The sequence below is a fragment of the Lissotriton helveticus genome, chromosome 5_1 (assembly GCF_964261635.1).
Source record: "Lissotriton helveticus chromosome 5_1, aLisHel1.1, whole genome shotgun sequence".
NCBI classification, from domain to species: domain Eukaryota; kingdom Metazoa; phylum Chordata; class Amphibia; order Caudata; family Salamandridae; genus Lissotriton; species Lissotriton helveticus.
This window is the reverse complement of record NC_136065.1, coordinates 186,157,852-186,179,569: the sequence shown is the minus strand read 5'-3', so window position 1 is coordinate 186,179,569 and position 21,718 is coordinate 186,157,852.

Here is a 21,718-nt window from a genome sequence, read left to right as displayed (position 1 = left end):
GTTAGGTTCAGGGGACTTAAGTCTTTCAAATGGTACGTTACATTTACACATATTAGTCTCCTCTACTCTTATGTATTCACTCTTCCCTCTCTCTAGATATCTTATATTTATCTATTTTGAAAATGGCCCCATATAAACTGATATTGAATCATAAAGTGCAATTCAATATATACTTTTAAAGACTCCTTTCCCCAATTTTTCTGTATCGATCGACATGATCCATCAGTAATAAAAACTAATGATGTTATGTGCAAATGTATGATATAGTGCTGATCACTTTGAATACTTTCCTTTGGAACCTTTCTCCTTTTAAAATCTTGTTTTGGTTAGATATTTGTTGTATCTTGTCCTTAGACATGCTGAAATGAAAGAGACATATCTCACGATCTTATGTAACATGCTCTTATGTGGTAATGTAATTATATTACTTTACAGTAGGAACGAAACATGCTAATCATGAAGACTAACCGTAGGGTAAGACTTATGAGAAGTAAAAACTGCGGCATGTTCCAGGAATGTGGAACAGAGAGCGTTGATGCTCTAGATGTTTTTAATGGACACTGATGAAGCACTTGTTGATGGGACTTTAAGTCAAGTGTTTACACCCTTTCCTTGGCTACCTAAGCTGATCTTAGCACCAAAAGGGCCCTGATCTTAGCACCAAAAGGCTCTTTTACACAGAGGACCAAAATTCCACACTCTAGGCAATAATTCATTTGTAGGAGATGTGCATTGTGTCCATTTATTTTTATTTTCATTCTTTAAAAACCACTTCTAATATTATGTATGTTTGTTCACTAATCTATGTCATATTTTAGTTTCTCTAGGAGTCCTTGATATTCTGTGTCCTGAATTCTAAGTTGCTTGTGTGCCCATAGTAACTAGTTGTGTTTCATAAACTGACTCAATCATCATTAAAAGGAGACTTCCATATCACCAAACAACTCTCCGTCCTACAACATTACTTCATTCAAGCTCCAGGTGTGTTTATTATAGACTTAGAGCCCACCGCAGCAGGTTCTACCAGCCTTTAAAGGAGTGGGCCTTTAATGGCCGGTAGTGTCTGATACGGAGGGCTCTAAAGCTATTAAATCGTTCCGCCCCTGTAGGGCAGAATGTTCTAATTAGTAAAAAACATCTCTCGGAGCCCAAGGGGGTTTAAATCCCCTCGGGCTACGTGAGGCCTTTGTTCACAGCAACAGCTGTGAACAAAGTCAAACTTTGGAATGTTGGACATTAGAAGCCCGGAGCACTCGATTGTTTCCAATAGAGCTCCTAACATTTCAGTGTTCTAATTATGTTTAGACCCGAATTTCCAGGCTCCTTTCCTTCTTACAGACCTGATCATGGCCCCATTGTAGTATTGTAAGTTTACACTTCGTTCTGTATTGTCTCCTCAATCCCACATACCTAAATGTCACTATACCTGCCACTAACCATATAGAAAATCCCATACCAAATGTGCTTGTAATTTAACCTGTTTATCAGTATCTGAAAAATTGAGTTTCACAACATTTACTCAGAAGTATAGAGTACCAAAATGTCGATCTTACATAACATTTTCGCTAATAAAATGTATATAAGCAACTAAAATATATACCACCTGTGCTACAGCTGGGATCAGAATGCCATCTCAACTCATCTACATCTTACAAAAGATGGGATGTGAGTTTGGTTGAATGTAAGACATTTTGTAGGAACATTAAGATAAGAGAGAGATTTTGGGAGTTAATAGTTTTGATTACATCATTTTACAATCTGATTTTTTCTGTACGTTGCCAAATGAAACTGCTCTCACAACTGTGTCATAATGTAAAGGATAACCCTCTACTAACTTGTAAGTGCAGCCAGCATTCTCACGCCAGCACTCATGATTAATCAATACAAGTAGTTTGGAGCTGATGGCATAAGTAGCTGAGATAAATATTGCCTTGCTCTGAAAAACACTTAAAGTAAACAGGCCGATGCATTACAGCATTAGTAATGCTTTTACAGTAGAATGCAGAATATTATTAAATTGGGAACATGTTGATTGGATATCACAGTACTATTCAATGCATTCTTCGGTATGGGCAGTGGTTCATTTGTGGATAAATATGTGCTGAGGCTCTTGTCAGGAGGCAGCTTGCACCAGCCTGCTTATAACAGAACTAACATGAAACCCTACAAGTGGGGAGAGGATGTGGCATAAAGACCAGAGCTGCCGACTTTGGAGCTGGGGAACAAAGTTCGAGTCTCCGCATAGGCTTGACATCTTGTGATTCTGGACAAATCACTTACTCTCCCGGTGCCTAATAAAAATCATTGTGTCCTTAACTGGGGCTCATGAAAAGCACTCCAATGCCTTTGGGTCGAGTTTGGGCTATAAGCGCCGTGTTGCCAATTAAGTGACGATGCCAAGCAGCGGAAACCACCGGCTCAAACAAAGCACTGAGTATGGATGAAATGTCCAAAAATGTCAATAAATTGTGTGTTATTACACAAATTGATGTCCGGCATTTTGCACAACTTTTTAGTGTGAACTGCATAATTACCTTCATTTTTAATGTGAGGATGTAGTTTGCGCTAAAAATGAATATAGCAGAAAATCACAAATGATGTGAAAACCAGTCCCTCGCATTCAATTCGTTTGCATTGTTCCCGTGCTTCTGTGATAGCTTTTTACCTAAAATAACTCTAAATTATGCAAAGTGGTGTAAAAGTGTAATCTTGGGCATTCATGTAACAATTGAATCAGTCAATCAATTAATCAGAAGCATGTATATATCTGTCGGCTGCATCGGCAGAAGCATCCTGGCACTCAAAGCAGCGACTGAAATCACACCAGATCATCAAGGCCTAATTTTGAACAAAAAGCCAAGTTTTTAACTCTTTAGCTGTGCACTGACTGAGCCATGAGAACTTTGGATTGGAAGGTATTCCGGAGCTTTGCAGGCAATACAGTGAAAGAACTACTTCCTCGCCAAACTTTGGAATATTTGGGTATTTGCATAAGCCGGAGGTTATGGACCTCAGCATTCTATCTTGTTTGTATAGACCAAGTCTATTCCTCAAATAGAGTGGGCCCCTGCCTTCAAGGGCTCTAATGGCCTGGATGAGGGCCTTAAATTTAATCTGTTTCACCATAGAGACACTGTGTAACTGCTGTAAGTGAGGTGAGATGTGTTGGCAAAAAGGTACTCACCGAACCAGCCTAGCTGCAGAACTCTAAATGATATGGAATCTGTGGGTCTAAAAAGCGGGAGACCCAGATAAAAGCTGTTGTCATAGTCTACAAGTGACGTCACAAGTTCATGGACCATACTTTTGCGGGTCTCCTTCGGGACAAGATGTGTCAGCTTCATAACAGAGATGAGTTTCAGAAACGATTGAGGAGCTCTGTCTAATTTGGGTTGAGAAGTAGAGGTCGGAGTCAAACAAGATACCCAGATTCCTCCCCGATGTACTAGGCAACGGAGAAGGGTTAGGTTCTTCTGGACACCAGATATTTGAGGGGAGCATTCTGGCTAAAGAAGAGAATCCACATTTAGTTTTACGAAGTTAGACTCCATCCAGTTAGCTACGCCTTTAATGCACTACATTTATTTGAAGAAATCCACTTATGAGTGCCCCTGAAAGGAAAACAGCAGTTATGTGCCATTCGTGTAGAAAACCACCTTCACCCCCAAGTTTTAATATGGTTGGCAAGTGGCGCCAAGTAGAGATTGTAAAGCAGCAGACTCACGGCAGAATCCTGAGACACCCCGCAAACCAGAAGTATGGGGTTTATTTAATTATTTTATTTATTACATTTATACAGCGCAACAGCTACCCGAAGGTTTCCCGGCGCTAGAAAACGCAAAAAGATGGAAGGAATAGCTAGGCAGTAAAAAAGAAGGGGACTATTGATTGAAGAGCCATGTTTTTACATCTTTGCGAAATTTGGGATAATGTTGTTCACTACATAGATGATAGGGGAGAGAGTTTCAGAGTGAAGGAGCCAGATGGGAGAAGGAGCGTCCACCCATTCTGACTCGTCTGATCCTAAAAATTTGAAATTTGTGCTGGTTAGAGGATCGAAGAAGGCGGGGGGGCAATATTGGTGTACTAAGGCCTTTAAGTACTGAGGTGCTTCGCCAGAGTTAATCTTATGCATGTAACACAATGCTTTGAATTTGGCACGATTGTCAATCCGGAGCCTGCTGAGGTCGCGTAGTGAAGCTGAGATAGCAATTCTGTTGGGGAGTTTGGGTTGAAGAGAAAAGTGGAGCTAGACATGCTATGATCGATCTTCCAAGAAGGATTTCAGCCAGAAAAGAACTGTGCCTTGAAAGTTGAATTAGCTTAATCTATTCAGGAGGGTGGTGTTGGGCACTGTATCGAAAGCTGCTGAAAGGTCTAATAATACAACAATGGAAGAAGAGTCTCTGGCTAGTGTTTCTTCTAATAGTGCTGTTTCTGTGCTGTATCCTGCTCAAAAGCCTGATTGAGTGTTGTGGAGAAGACTGTTAGCCTCTACAAAGGAGGAAAGCCAGTGATTCACCTGCTTCTCAAAAATATTAGTGGAGGCTGGCAGAAATGAGATAGGCCTGAAATTACTGCGCATACTTGGGGTTGCATAGTGTTTTTTTGGGAAGCGGAAGAAGGAATGCCTGTTTCCAGGTGGCAGGGAAGATGCCAGACCTCTAGGATGCGTTTCAGGTTTTGTTAAAGAAAGGATTCACAAAATGTACCATTGTACTAAAGATTTGGGGGGGCAGGGGTTCTCAAGTGAGCCTGATTTGCATTTCACTAGCTCCTTGAAAGAGTCCCCTCCAGATATTGAACAAAGCTTTGAAAGGACTGTCTTCTGGCTAAAGGTAGGAGTCAGCAAGGCTTCTGCACACAATCCGTCTGGGAAGGTGGAGCACAGTTTTTGAATTTTCTCGTTGGAAATAATTGATAGTTTGGTGCAGATTTCAGGAGAGGGGTAAACAGCACTTTTGATTGCATCAGGGGAGAGAAAGGACTTCACAATGTTAAATACTTCACTACGAGAAGTGGTCTCTCAATGTCTTCTGTGTAAGTTTGTGGAATTTACTGAGATCCTTATTTATCCGCTTTGCCTCGATGTCATAAGACTTTCTCCAGCTATGCTCTAGCTTTTTACACAAGGTTTTCTCTGCACTAAAGGCGGGGAAAACCAGGGCTTGTTTCTTTACTCTATAAAAATTTTCATAGGTGCAAGAAGGATCAGGGACTTAATAATTGATTGGTTCAAAAGAACCAGATCAGATTCTGGGTTGCCTGAGAATCAAGGAGGTGAGGAGCTGAGTGAGAGCACCAGAGGCTCCTCTGTAACCTTCTGCCATCCTGTCTTCAACACAGGAGTTAACTTTGTCTTCAGCAGCCGGCTGCTTCCGTAGGAAAGTAAACAGAACAAGGAAATGGTCAGTCCAGATCAAAAGGTTTAGGGGCACTGGACTGAAAGCAAGAGATTTTGGAAAAAAATCAGGTCCAACATGTGACCTGCTTTGTGTGTGTGCGCAGCGACATGTTGTGTCATGTTCAGGCCTGCCAAAGTATCGATCAGTTTGGAGGCCTGTGTACTGTTAGGGTTGTCTACATCAGTGTTAAAGTCCCCTAGGACGGTAAAATTGGCATAGTGCAATGACAATTGTGCAATAGTGTCCCAGAGTTGTGGGAGACAGCTATTGAGGCAGTCCGGGGGGTTATATATCAGCAGGCCAGAAAAAAGAATGTAGGGCTTATTTTAATACTAAAAATTATGTCCTCAAGGTTCTCGATTTGGCCCAGCATAGATGAGGAGGCCCCAAAATTGTCCTTTAAGGATGATAGCAACTCCATCACCATCGTGTAAACTGGAGGGATTGTCAAGACAAGGTCAGGGTTGGAACCTTCCTTCAGCCAGGTTTCAGTAAGAAATATAAAGTCCCATGTGTTATCTGATAGAAGAAGCAAGATAAATACAAGGAGATGATGGACTGAGTGCTGAAACTTTTCAGACACTCACCCCCAGTCACAGCTTTGGGTTGAATCCATCATCGTTCTTTAGCTCACTTCACCATTTAAGTTCAGACCCAACTATATGCAAATCAGTCTTGACCCTGTGCTCATGGGAACAGTCCAGCCCGAACTGCCAAGCCATGTCTTACTGAACTGGAAACAAGCATCCTGGGACCGGTTTTGGGGTAACACCCCTCATCAGCCAGGATAGCTTGAATCCAGTGGCAAAGTGAGCAAGGGACCCACGTCTGGGCATAACCTGCCAACTTAGGGCAAACAAAGCAGACACAAGGAGATGATGGACAGATCACTGAAACTTTTCAGACACTCACCCCCAGTCACAGATCTGGGTTGAATCCATCATCGTTCTTTAGACAAATGTTTTGAAAGAGACCTGCAGTTAGTATGGCAAGCCTTATACCAGGCAGGACTAGGTGGCACATCCCAAGGAGCAAAGAGGCGCAGTCACCGGGTACAACTTGCACCAACCCTGCACTCTGCATTTTATGAAGAGTAAAGCCACAAGTCTCACAGGCATAATCTAAGGAAACATTGTCAGATGGAAGATAAGGCTTTGGTGCGTGGCAAGGGCTGCAGTTAGAAGACGGCAGTGCCTCCCTTGAAAAGAAGCTAACCTGTAAGTCGGGGGACATGTCTGGTGCTTGACGTGGCCGGGACGCGGACGGTCGCAGGCAGCTTTCCTCTGGAGCACCTGTGGCCACACCAGCGACACACCTGCAGCAAGCGTCCGCTCTGTGTCCGCGGCATCGGTCTCCTTAAGTAACAGGGTGTGTGCCGGTCTATTGAATGCTAGACCACGCATCGGTCTCCTTAAGTAACAGAGTGTGGAGCCGGTCTATTGAATGCTAGACCACTCACATGCAAAATGGCTCAGAAAATAGTGCCGGAAGTCGGCGGATAAATGGCGCTCCGCTCCTCAATTACAACTATAAGAAATGCCACAGAATCCAAAATTTGTCGTACATTTCAAATGTCTGCGAGTAATGTGCAACGTACCTGGGTGCAAGGTACCCTCAGGAATAGCTGCTATTTCCCTCGAGCGGCACTCCTTCAGTGGCAGAACTTGGATTCCCCCCAGTAGATTTTGAAAACACACACTTTTTTAAAAACACAGATTAAAACCAATTTGAAAATGTAGAGAAACATTAATACCGGCAGTTCTTAGAGCCCGCAATCGTAATAGGAAATGCCAGAAATAATTAGAAATTATGCCAGCGTGAACAAAATTGCACCAAGGCCTACATTTAATGCGGCCAATCCTACCGTATACCCAGTTACAGAAGTCTGGCAGACAAAGCAGGCACCATGAAAAGTTGATAGAAGCAATGAAGAGAAATAGGCTCAGGATAGGCAGCTGTGCATTGTATGCCTGAACAAGGAGACACCCTGAGATGCAGGCAAAAGAGATGATTAAATAGAGCAGGATATAGAACGCCCTCTTTCAAAAAAAATTGAGGTCCCAAAATAAATATGTAGGACGCAAAATTATGAAAATGTACCACATACTTGTATTTACATGTTGCTCCCCACTCACCTACTCTTCAAAAAAAGCTTTCACGCATACTGTTTAGGCACAGCTTGCGTCACAGAATGTTTTTTCTTTTTTAGCCGTGTTGCACAGCATCAAGTATGCTGTAAAGCATAGCTAAAAACCATTGACAAAGCAAATACTTCTCAAAGCGATACCTAATAGCGTTGCTACAGTTCTCACTCAAGGTCTCAGTGGTTTGGAAACTATTGCTTATAAAGATTGGTCAAGAATTCCTCAGTTTGGGGGGGCGTGGCTTGGCACCCAGCGGTAATGGCGGCGCCCGAGTGAAGCTCTGTCGAAGCTTCGGGAGACGCACCGCTTGCACATCGCCTTTTCCTGATAGGAGGACATGCCAGGACTCCGGACATTCGCGGGACGTTCCTGAACTGTTTCCAGCTGCCCGTCATGCCTTATAGCCAGAGAACTCCACGAAAGTAAGTGGCTCCGATATCTCCGAGGATGCGGCCGCCATTTTGATGCGCAGCCGTAATTGGAATTTCCTGTCAGCGAACGGAGCTTCTTATGGGAAGAGGCACCTTCTCATGCAGGGCCGCTGTTTGCCTCAGGACTGCTCCAAACCTCTCATTTATGGTTTGTGCCCCTTTGCTCCGCTTTATAAATTGCAGGAGACATTCTCGCTATTTCTCAGTTCATGCCCGCCATTTCGTAACGTCTGCCTAAAGATGCGTTACTCCTTCAGACATGGTGCATAAACTCCTATGTGCTCAGCAACCACTTTCTTTTAAGTTTCGGCAGGCCAACGTTGAGTGCACTTATTGACAATTTAAGGAAGGAATACTTGGTCTTCCAGCACAACAAAAAAATACATCACCATTCAGTTCTTTCTTTTTGGTGTCTGCTTGGCAACTGTAGCATGTGGCTGACTGTCCTTATTACCTTCCTCTGGATATAGCTTGGCTGTCCCTCCTCCCAGCACTGGGGTGTCTCCTGGGTTTCTTACTTATCTATGTTAAACGCCCAGTAATACATGTGACCTTGCTGCTGACGTGGTGAGTGTAACTTCGTCATTTGGCATGATAGCACGCCCTTATCCCAAGCGCTCCTGATGGCTAAGACTCTATATGTTCCAACTGCCTGACGCACAGCATAAACCTCAGTTTCAGAGCATTGTGCTTTATGCAGCTTCTCAACTTCGTTCAATGCTGGTTATGTATCTCCTGCAATTTAACTTGCCTTTGCTTGCAGTCTTATTTTTCATGTTTTTGATCCGGCTCTCATCCTGCTAGTTGCCTATCTACGCCTTATGTGTGTTTCTTTTAATGAGTGACCTCCTCTTTTGGCAATAGTGGCATCTTTTCTACTTCAGAGAACCTCCTTATAACTCATGTGCATTTCCGTGTGACACTTCTCACCTTACTGCAAGACAGCTCACGCTGTATGACTCTTGTACTCTAGTTTCTCTTTATATGGGGAGGCTCAAGTCCATGTCGCGTCTACCTTTCTCAACGACTAAGGTTGCCTTTGTGAAAAATTCTAAAGTGTTCTCTGCCTTCTCTAAATTGGAGGATCCTCTCACGTCTTCTGGATCGGACACAACCATGGAGTCCTCCCAGCCTGCTCCGGGGAAAACCAATGTCAAAAGATTGAAGAAAGACCCTCCCTCGCCACTCAAACAGTCTGCGCCTGTCTCAATGGAACTTTTGTTGGAGGAGATACGATCTTTTCACCCGTTTCTGGAGGAAATCAGCTCCTTGCGTCCCTTTATGGAGGAAACTAATGCCAAGCTTCAAGTCCTTACTGACAACTGGTCGCAAATTGAAACAAGAGTCTCCTCAGTTGAACATTCTGTTGCTTCGTTTCAGGAAACCTGCTCCACGGTATCCCATCTCAATTTGCAGGTGTCTACGCTCCAAAAGCAGGTGGAGGAGTTGGAAAATAGAAACAGGCAAAACAACCTCCGCATTTATGGTTTGTCGGAGGGCCTTGAGGGGTCAGACTCACTTGCTTTCTTCAAGTCCTTCCTTCCCAAACTGTTCCTCCTGCCAGATGGTACGGTTCTCAACATTCAACGTGCCCACCGACTAGGTCGTCCGCCTACCTCTGCCTCCTCTTCACAACTCCCAAGGGGTGTCATTCTCTACTTCTTGGAGTATACTGATCTCCTAAAGGTTTTGTCAGCTGCCAAGGCTTCTCCAAAACTAACATGGTCTGGCTCCTCCTTGTTCTTTGCCCAGGACTATGCAAAAGCTACTGCCAATCGCCGAAAAGCCTTCCTAGGCATGAGGGAGGATCTCCACTCCATGGGTGCTCGATACGGCCTTTACCATCCGTGTTTTTTCAAAGTCACATACAACAACAAGACAACCACATACGAAGACCCAGTTTGACTGCAGAGCTTCATCAACGCACATAATTCTGCCGCTATGGATTCCTCTGGACCTTCTTCCTCCTGTCCCGGATGAGCTGTAGTTTGTGTTCTCTTCATATTGCTCTTGCTTCTCAGCCATGTTTTTCCTAGTTACGATGTTGTAATTTTTTCAATAGTTATTCTTCTGTAGTTGTACTGTATTGATGTTGATTGTTGTTCCTGCTCTTTTCCACCTTGCGTCTGTAATCTAATCCCGTGTCTTCCTTTCCCGCCTCCACAGGAACCCTACCTCGTCTGAATGATGTCTCCCTGGCTTCCCACTCAGCTGACCTTGGATGTGTTGCCTTACCTGTGTGGCTCCACCCCCCCTCGGTACCTTCTCATTTTTTCCTTTTGTAGGTATGTTCTCCTTATGTTTCTCCCTTTTGTTCTTCTCCTTGTTCAGTTTTCTCCCTTTTGAATTCTTTCTTCTTCTTCTTTACATGGGTGCAACTTTTCTTCTCATTACACTTTCTCGACTATATATCTTTGCTTTATTCATTCCAATGTTTCTCCTTCTTCTCTTTTTTCTCTCAGTCCTTTCTTTTCCTTCACTCATTTTCCACTTGAAACTTCCTCTTCCTTCTTCTTTTTCTCCGCTCCTGTTGAACTTTCATTTATTGTACTTCTATTGTTTTTTCATGGTTTTTTTTCTCCAGTTTTGTCTTTTTGATAACCATTGTTTCATTTACATGCAATGTCATTGAATATAATCTCATGGAATGTTAAGGGTATTAATTCTCCAATTAAGCGTCAAGTTGAATATTGATGTGGCTGTTCTGCAGGAAACTCACCTCTCGGACAATGAATCTGTCAAACTTAAAAGAGGTTGGGTGGGTGAAGTGTTTTACTCACATGGTGATGGTAAACGTAATGGTGTGGCAATCTTATGTCGCAAGTCACTTCCCCTTACGCTTATTTCCCAGGAATCGGATACTAACGGCAGATGGGCTTATTCCAAGATATCTCTTAAAGGTGTCCCAGTCTCTTTTCTTAATGTTTACGCTCCAACCGGAGGTGAGCCTCTCTTTTGGGCTGAGTTTTCCCAACATATTACCCGATTTATGGATGATAACTTTGTCCTTGCTGGTGACTGCAATCACCCTCTGGATCCCTTCGTGGACAGGCACTCTACCGCTCATTATATCCCTAATAAATCCCATAAGCTCTTTACCCAAACCATCTCTCAACATAAGCTCATCGACGCATGGCGTCTTTGTAATCCAATGTTAAAAGAGTTCACTTTTTATTCTCCCCTGCATCGTTCCCAGTCACGAATTGATTACATTTTTGTTTCTCATCACATTGCTCAGACCCTCAATGCCGCTGAAATTGGTCCGATTTTACTTTCGGATCATGCCCCGGTTCTGATCAGCATAGATGTATTACCTAAATCTGTTGGTCCTAAGAGGTGGCGCTTTAACAATTCTCTCCTATTAGATCCCAAATTTACTACCTCTTTTACTTCATGTTTAGATGAATTTTTCTTATTTAATGATACTCATTCTATTCCAACACACACCATTTGAGACGCATTTAAAGCTGCAGCATGAGACTTTATTATTAGTTTTTTTGCGCAGAAGCGTAAAACTGCCCGTCAATTTACTGAGAATCTCCTTACTGACATTAAGAGATTGGAACATACCTATTTTACCTCACATTCACAGGACAGCCTGACTGCTCTTGTGGCTGCCAAACTGAAGTTTAATCAAAAGTCCACGGAAGATGCCTCACTGTATTTGTTAAAGTCCAGTGCTAAATTTTATGGGGGACGAAACAAAGCTGGGAAAATTCTCGCCAACTATCTAGAGGTTAAGCACAACAAGCTGAATATCGACTCTATTTATGATGCCAACTCTGTTCTCAAACATACAGATGCCGATATTCTTACTGAGTTCTCCCTTTTCTACAAGAATTTGTACTCCTCTGAATCTCAGCCCTCCCCTCATTCTCTCACGTACTTTTTCTCCAACATCCAGAAACCTGAGCACTTTCCTCTTGACTTGACTCCTTTAGAATCTGACATCTCTCAAAAAGAATTGATCACTGCACTTCAACATCTTAAACTGAATAAAGCTCCTGGGCCGGATGGTTTCACTGTGGAATTTTATCTCCACTTTTCCAAGTCACTCATTCCAAGACTCCATTCTCTCTTAGGTTTGTTCACTGTCCTTGGAAGCTCTTCCGGGTCCTTTTCAGATGCCCACATATGCTTAATTCCCAAAGAGGGGAAAGATGCCAAACACTGTAAGAATTACAGGCCCATTTCCTTGGTGAATATCGATTACAAAATATTTGCCAAAGCGTTAGCTGCTCGACTTGACTTTCTGCTTCCGGACCCTTTGGGCGAGGAACAGTCTGGTTTTGTGAAGGGCCGATATATAACTGATAATACTAGATTGCTGTTTAACATCTTGTCTAAATCCTCACGTCTACAACATTCTCTTGCAGCAATCGCCCTGGATGCCGAAAAGGCGTTTGATAGGGTTGAATGGTCCTACCTCTTCCACACTCTAGGCTGGTTTGGCTTTGGTCCCAAATTTATTTCCTTGATTTGCCTCTTGTACTCTGGCCCACGTGAGGCGGTTTGTGCCAATGGTCAGATTTTCCCCTTCTTTGATCTTGGTAGAGGGGTCCGTCAGGGTTGTCCCCTTTCCCCTTTTCGTTTTAACTTGGCATTGGAAACCTTTTTGTCCAAAACCCCAATATTCATGGTTTTCAGACTGCAAACTCCCACATTAAACTTGCTGCTTACGCGGATGATATTCTGCTCTTCCTCTCCAATCCTACAGATTCCATCCCTGCTTTTTTAGAAGAAGTGCGGAACTACTCCCTTATTTCTGGCTATAAACTTAACAATGATAAATGCGAGATCCTGCCCCTCACAAAATTCACATTTAAACCTGACTTCAATGCTTCCAATTTCACCTGGAGTCCTTCCCACATTAAGTATTTAGGTTTACACGTTACCCCCTCCATCTCTACCACTATTACCCTCTGCCTCACTAAATGTATTAAAAAAATATCGGATTTAGCAACCAGATGGCACCCTCTTTATTTATCATGGTGGGGTCGTCTTGACACTATCAAAATGATGCTATCCCCTATAATCCTCAACATCATCTCCAACATTCCTGTGCCTATTCCCTCTAAATTTTTTAAGAAGATTAACACAGTCTTATCCTCCTTCTTGTGGAACAACAAAAAACCTAGGATGTCCATAGCTAGATTGATCCATCCTGCTTCAGAAGGTGGAGTGAATTTTCCAGACTTTCCCGCTTATCAGAAAGCCTTTTTGTTGCGTCAAGCTTCCTTTTGGCTGCAGGACCCCACCTCCCCCTGTCCCCTATGGGTTAAGGTTGAGCGCCTTTTCCTTTCCCCCTTTTCTTTTGCTGAATATATCTCTTTTTCTCGGAAGCCTTCTTCGATCTCCACTCCCATCCATAAATTCACTACCAAGCTTCTCCTCTCCTCTAAACCCATCCCTCCCACTAATGTTGCTGATTTCCTTTATTCCACCATTTGGCATAATACTCATCTCCTAATCCACAACAAGCCCTTTTATTGGAAATCCTGGAGGCATAAAGGATTACTTTGGGTATCGCAACTATTTTCACGTTCAACCCTTCTGCCCTTCTCGACTCTTTGCTCTTCATTTGATTTACCCCCATCTTTTGCTCCTAAATATCTTTTACTTAAAACAGCAGTACTGACTGCGTACAACCTGCTTCTGCAGGCGCAAACACTACCTCCTTCTACCTCCTCACCCACTACACGACTTCACTCTCTCCTACGCACTACTCCCAAGGCTTCTACTCTCTACAAGTACCTTCATGCCCATGAGCCCCTTAGAACCAAATCTAAAGTGGAGGAGCAATGGGAGCACGACTTCTACACCTCCTGGTCCGTGCCCATGTGGGACAAGCTATGGATTAAGATCCGTAAATCATCCAGAGCGGCATCCCTAACACAGTCTTTATTCTTCCTTTACAATAGGTTGCTATACACGCCCTCTGTCCTTAACAAGCGATTTCCAACTACCCCAGATGTTTGCTGGTCTTGCTCTTCTCCGAATGCCACCCTATTTCATATGCTGTTTCTTTGTAAACCCATACATGACTTTTGCATACAGGTTTGGGCTCAAATTAATGTGATTTTTAATACTCATATTATTTTATCTCCCACTCACGTTTTCTTGGGAAGCCTCTCGCCTTGCTGGGACGATATTGATTGTGATGTTCGTATTGTTGATTTATTGCTAGCTGTTGCGTTCCAACAGATAACTAATAATTGGAAGGCTTCAACTAACATTTCCTTCAAGGCTTGGTGGTATAATGTTTGTCACAATCACAGGCTTGATACTGCTTTTGTTTTCCCTCTTCACATGACGACGAAACGTGCAGAATTATGGCTTCCTGTTACATTGTATTTGGATAATTGTGCTCTCCGCTCCTCTTGTCCGAAGCCATCTCAACAAGACGTTTCTAAGCCACCCTGAATACCCTTTGCATTTCCTTTTACTTTCCTTACCATTTGTTATTTGAACACCTTCCCCTGATTGCTTATATACCCATTGTATTGTCTTTGCCATATTTATTGCCCATGTTTTTCCCATGTTATTGAATTTGCTGTATTATTATTTTTCTTTGATTGATCTTGTTTTCCCCTTCCCTCCTTTTAGTTCTCCCTCCATTTTTTGTATATTGTTCTTTGATGCCTTGCATTTTGACTAATAAAGTCTCTTTTTGAACTTAAAAAGAGTTCCTCAGTTTCATGACATTGTGGTGTGAGCAATAGTCACTCCCTCAAGGATTTCTGTGCAAGTTTAGCGGTTTGAGTACCTATACTACCACATTTACCACACTTAATAAAGACACTTGTCTAGTCGGAGAGAGTTCTTCGTTAAGGTACAAACTAGCAATTAAAGCAGAACAGAGCAATAAACCCTGACAGGCCTAGTGCTTTCTGTTGTTATGCTATGACCCCACATTTATCTGATTGTTACTCCGGGAAGCCAAATCACAATTCCACGTATGTTCGTAGAATTGTTTTTTGAGTGCTTTGAAAAGGGTTCACATATGTAGGTTACTAATGTATTTGCATATTTAGGTCTCAGGGTTTGAGATAGAGAGCAGCGAAAACCCTTAGACCCATCTATCATGCTAGATAATGTTGTTTCTCACTAGTTAAGTGAGTTGGAATACTATTGCTTAGCTACAGGCTTGAGGTTCAGTAAGGTCCCCCTTATGGCAAAATGGATTTTTTTGAGAAGCTGTTCACATTTCAGTGCTTTTCAAGTGGTCACCAGTATCCCAGAGCCACCATTGACTCTCAGATGATAGCCCAGATAGTCATGTTGTAAGAATCGGTCAACATCTGTGAATTGGCCAAATCCGGTTGGCTTTTTCCTGTGCCTTGGGTCACTGGAAACTCACTGGCCCATATGTCATTGTGACTTGGCAAAGGTCAAAATATATTAGTGCTGTAGATATCTGGGGTTACAAATAGGCCAACTGCTGACTGTGGGCTACTAGGCCAAATGGAGAGTTCACAGATGGGTCCTGTGGCTGCAATCTCTTTTCTGGAGAGTCGTGAGTCTACATCGGTAAGAGACTCAATAGAGGAACAAAAACATAGGAAGCCCCTCCGCTTGGAACCACAATGGAGCCGCTCCATCTTGTACTGTTTTACCACTTCTAGGTGACCCACAGCCAAATTATTCATCAGGTTAGGTAGGCATCAACAGACAAACATCAGATACAGAATAAGAGGATTAGGAAAGCCAACAAATTAATCGTTTGAGCTGTGCCAGAGATCATTTCTGGACCTAATAAATAAAGCCTTCGAAAAATGTGCTGTGTAACTCGCCCTAAAATATAATGTAAAATATCATAATTTGTCTTAATTTAAAATGTACCCTATACAGTATTAAATGATTGAGTGAGATGTTTTTAATAATAATATTGTATAGATAGTTACTTAGAAACATTCAAGATTCTCCCGTGCCTTGACGACGCAGCCGTGAGACAACCAGAGACAAGTTATGCGTACTGTATACAAAGCCAATATTATTATTATATAAACAGGAACATTACAGTCTGCAAACAATTATGAGAAAGTTCTTTTTATAGCATTAGTCTTAAATTAAATTACTCCATGGTGCTCCATGTGTCAGTCAAGAAAAATACAGCGCAGTGAAGTAAATATATTGGCCTAGGATCACACAAGTCAGTCGAGTGAAGAAGCTGGAAGCCGGGATTTGAATCATTTCCTATGTATTCGTTGAGCAATTCAGCCGCTGTATGTAAAGCTCCTTCTCGTTCCATTTTTAACGCCTAAAACCAACGCAAATCTGGTTGTCATTCAAAAGCAATATAGTACATTGCGTTCAATAAAGCAGGCTTAGAAAATACAAGCATCAATTGTTATAACAATCGAACACTATAAAAGAAGTCTTTCTTGAAAACAGGTTGGTATCATTCAGTAGCTGCAAAATCACAGAAGGGAATCATTATTTGGGACCCATATGGCAAACCAGCAAACGGGAGGATTAAAAACTCATCAGCGCTTTTCTCAATGCTACCAAGTGGAGTGTAAAGGAAGCCAGAGAGCTCTATTTGTATTTTAATACCACTGGCCTCCCCTGACAATTTCAAAATGGGCCCTTCAATGAACTGGTGTTCCAAAACTGCAAAACAAATCAAAATTAGCAAATCAAAGTGTCTGCTCTCAGATTAGAAGGCTTCAGTTGGATACATGTGAGGAGCAGCTCGGTTGCAAAAAAACAAAGATTAAAGCTTAGTTAAAGATAGGCAAATTGAGCACAGGATTTATTTCATGCTACAATATAGCGCAAAATAACGGATTTGCACTTTATATAATCACATGTCATTTTGTTGAATTTCACTTAAGTACAGGTAAGCAAATTACACGAATTCTCCACACCACAATGTTGGCCTTCAAGCTCTAATGACTGTAAAATAAGTTTCAAGCTGTGAAGCTAGCTTTCATATTTTAATTACTCCTGTGTATAGAAAAGTTACTAGATGCCCATCATTTGTCATTTATTGTCTTTCACAAGTTGTAGTTGGTAGGGAAAGCACTAGTGTCTGGGTTGTTAAGATCTACTACATTTTGGATAATCAGACATATGTTGTAAAGGCTGGTCCACAGCGAGGTACTTAGACAAAGCCAGCATTAGCCTTCCTTGACTCCCACATCTCTACACAGAACTTGCACAGTCAGCATCATAGATTTTATAAGCTAATAAAGGTGATATATTTTAAGCAGCAGTTGTAAAACTAATGCTTATAAACCTTACAGGATCAGCAGGCCTCAATGAGCAGAGCTATACTTCTGGGTTTACAAATCTTAATGACACTAGCTTTAGACAGCAGGATTTAAATCGTCATCTAATGCCTTACATGCTCAACCTTACACAGCAGATATCAAGCGACACAGAGAAACTTACAAAGAACTCACTAGCTTCAGCAACCTTCCCTTCTGCCATCAAGATGGCCTACATCAGAAATAAAAACCTCAAGCCATCACATCTAGCCAGTTACTTGCTGATCTATAATGTCAAATTTTTAGAAAAGCTGATTGAAAGAGATACCCTAGCTCCGATATCTAAATTCATAGAAGGGAACAACCTACTACCCCACCACCAAACAGGCATCTGCCAGGGTGAGGCAGTGAATTTGATCTGATATCCTTCAAGGACGACAAAAAAAGCAATCGAATGCGTGCATTACTAATGCTGGATGTATCCTCTGCCTTTGACGCAGTCCACCACAAGACTCTGCCATTGAGACTAGAAGAACTTGAGATCTAAGAAAGTATCCTTGACTAGATCTCCATCTACTTTCCCAGCAGGTCATCTTCCTGCCTCCATTTGCATCACCTCCTTCCATCCCAATTTTGCCTTGTCTCAATGCTTGATCAAATCACCACTCTCTTTTTAATCTCTACCTCACATCTCTTTAAGTAGAGGCCTAAAGTAGTTCAGTCTAACTTGTTCCAACTACTTTGACAGGATACCGATCATCCTAAAACTGAAAAACCTGAAGCTTCTGGACTCATCAAGAGTTGACCACTGTTTACATGCCATCAATGGATAGATGTTGAGCAATGCTTGTAACAATGTAACCAAAACTGAGAACCTGACCTTTGGTGAAAGAAGTAACAGCCAGAACAACCAACCTACAGTCATCTAGCACAAGAACCTCACAACCCCACCATAAACATCAGATGAAGTAAGAAATTTGGGAATGATCATGCACTTATCCTAGCCCTGACCCTACAAGAAGTGTCTTCTACATAGTGCAAACACTTTAATGCATCATTTTTAATTCAGGCTATCTGCAGAGACTGCAGGTCACTAATAACTTTGTCAGTCTCAAGCAGACTACACAACAGGATTGACAATCTGCCTTTGAGGCACTCTCAATTGTGTACTAGTCCATCCAAGGTACAGGAGTATTTTATATTCAATCTAGGTTCCAGAGATGCTTGCAGAACAGAACACTCCATTCTTTATGACACCACAGCTTATCGTGGTCTTACAAGAAGAAGCAAATTGCTGGAACGTCCTTAGGCACACCTGAGGTTACATCTCACACTGTTTTATTGCACTTCAAGAACAAGCACAAATGTATGATGACAACTTCCTGAGAGTACATTCTACTACTCATCATGCAAGATACAAAAATAGTTCCCATATTGGTCCCACCCACAACCCATACCTGACCTATGTCAGAATAGGAGTACCACTATGGTCACCACACACTGCTCCAAAACAATTGCTGCACAAGGCACATTGCAAATCAACATTCATTCCTCCATGGACTCCATAAGGAATAGGGTGCAGGCAGCATGCACTTTGGCATCTTCTCATTGGGCAGAAAGCATGATTTAAAAACAATTGTTCTATTTCATATGAGTAAAGGGTGCGCAGATGTTTGATTTTGAAAGTGAAGCTATGTCTCCAGTTATACAAAATATTATACATGTTTTATATAGAAATCAGAGAATGTAAGGATCACTCCACTCAGGTATCTAAGTTAAGAAGGTTTAATAAGAGCAAACAGTTATCCAACATCAGTCACCAAAGCAATGGATACCATGATAGCTGTGATACCACATCTCCCTTCTTTAACCAAGCAATATAACTAAAATAAATACATTTGTAAAGCGACATTTCTAAATATAATAACAGTGACTAATAACTATAAATGAACTACAGTAAAGGTGAATGCAAATAACACAATGAGATTCATACAGTGAAGATGAATGCAAATATTACAATAAGATTCATAACGGAGGAACTACCCCCTCCCTTTGTCAAAATCAAGAATAGTTACATGACAGACTTCTGTATTTTGCCGGCATATTTATTGCTCTGCCAGCCCGTGTTATTCTCCCAGAACTACAAGAAGGTTGTGCCGCATCAATAAGGATAACCCTGGTAGATTCAACATGGGAATTTTTTTGATTCGTAAAAATAGGATTAGTGACTTTGTCCCACATCCAACTCATTGAGGAAACAGGTTCCACAGGACTTTTATTGTGGTGAGAATTGTCATACTTAGAAAGCCTATTGTAGTGCCAAATTTTTCCATCACTCAACTTGGCAAATTTGGAATTAGGTGTGATTACTTGTAAAGGTGCTGAGTATTTGCTCTGTCCTTTTTTTTACTTTGGAAACAAGTTTGACTTTGACCCAATCAGCTGCCTTCAGATTAAAGTCAAAAGTGCTATGAGTTTTGTCAAAATATGCTTTGCATGTTTTATGCATTTTTCTTAAATTAGACCTTACCGAAGCAGGTGACCATTTTCCACATGTTTTCAAATTACACCAAGCAACATTGTCTTTGGTAACGAGTTCTGTGCCACGTAATATTCTGAAAGGGCTGTACCCAGTTCCTGTGGGAGTGATTCTATAAGCCCAGAGTGTGCTTAAGAGTCCTTTCTCCCAATATTTACCAGCATTCAGGGATGCTTGCACACTACCCATAAGGACCTTGTTAAATCTTTCTACAATACAATTTCCTGCTTGGTGATATACCTGTGGTTTTCTTTCCACAAATTTCATTCCTTTCTAAAAAATGTACTTATTTTTCTGATAAATTGTGGCCCATTGTCACTTCAAATGATCTTGGGAATCCCTTCTCGTAAAAATACACTCTCTAAAAATGTAATGACCTGTATGACCTGTTTCGTGTCAACATTTTCAGTGATTTCAATCTCTGGCCACTTTGAATAATCATCTACAACCACAAGCATATGCTTATGGTTGCCTTTTTCGTCATCGATGGGGCCTAACCAATCAATGCTGAAATTCTCCCAAGGTCGATCAGTAAGGAGTTTGGTACAAAGGGTAGGTCTCACTAAACGTAGGGTTTTATCAGCATCCTGACAAAAAGAACATTCTCTGACACATTTTTCTGTGTCTCGTCTATACCTGGCCACCAATATGACGTTTTGATCCTGGCTTTCAACTTTGTAATTTCAAGATGACCTTCATGATTTAATTCCAAAACTCTAGACCGTAATGTTGTGGGAACAATGATTCTTTCTCCTTTGCAAATGTAACCTGAATTGTCAATAGAAAGTTAATTTTGTATTTCCCACAAAGCTCTTAAATCTCCTTGACATCCATTTTTACTGGGCCAACCTTTGGTGATAAAGGATGCTGTTTTGTCCAATGTCTTGTCCTGCGAGTACTCATTGTCCCATTCTTCCTTGGTGATGGCACTAGTTTTATCATATAATACCTCCACATTAAATTCATCCCTGTAGGCTTGTTTAAAACTTTCATGTGGTAAGGGAGATCAACTGAGGTAGTCTGCCACCTGATTTCTTTTCACAGGTAAATATTACACCTCATAAGTGAAATCGAGAAGTTTCAAATTCATTTTTGCAATTCTTGGTGTAGCCTTGAGTATATACCTTCCGAGGTTAACACTTTAAGCAATGGTTTATGGACCCTGTGAAGAATAAAACTGCTTCCCCACACGAACTGCCTAAACGTCTCCATTGCCCATACAGTAGTCAGCATTTCCTTCTCTTTCACCGAGTACTTTTTTTCTGATGGAGATAGAGAATGAGAAGCAAAGGCTGTGGTCCCTTCTTCCTCATTGTCATTGATTTGGGAATGTACTGCTCCCAAACCTTTACCACTAGCATCGGTCGTGATGATGCTAAGTGCAAAATTGTCAAAAACATGAAGAGGTAAAGCTGAGATAAGATCGCTTCTTATTTTTTTGAAGTTATTGTCCCCGTCATCATTCCAGTAAAATTTGTGTTTAACTTTTAGCAATTGTCTCATGTTATAAGTCTTAGTGGCAAAATTCTGTACAAATTTGGAGTAGAATTCAGCCATTCCAAGGAATGATCTTATTTCATCTTTTGACTTGGGTGGGAGAGCTTTCCTAATAGCTTCGATTAAACTCTTCTTTGGAGAGATTCCATCACCACCTACTTCATGTCCCAAGTACGTGACAGACTCATCCTGAGTTTGTATTTTTTAAGTTCAGCAGTTAACCCTTTTTCTGCTAATTTGTAAAGAACAGTCTTTAATCTTTCATCATGTCTGTTTATGTCTTAACCCTTAATCAGTATATTATCTTGAAAATAAGTGACGCCTTTTAAACCTTTAAATAGTTTGTGCATCTATCTCTGAAATACGGCAGCAACAGAAGCCAGACCAAAAGGCATACACACAAAGCGGTAACATCCAACGGAGTTATAAAGGCAGTATAAAGGGGGGTTATGCGTCTACGTTTCTAATCGCCTAAATACTTCCATTAGTT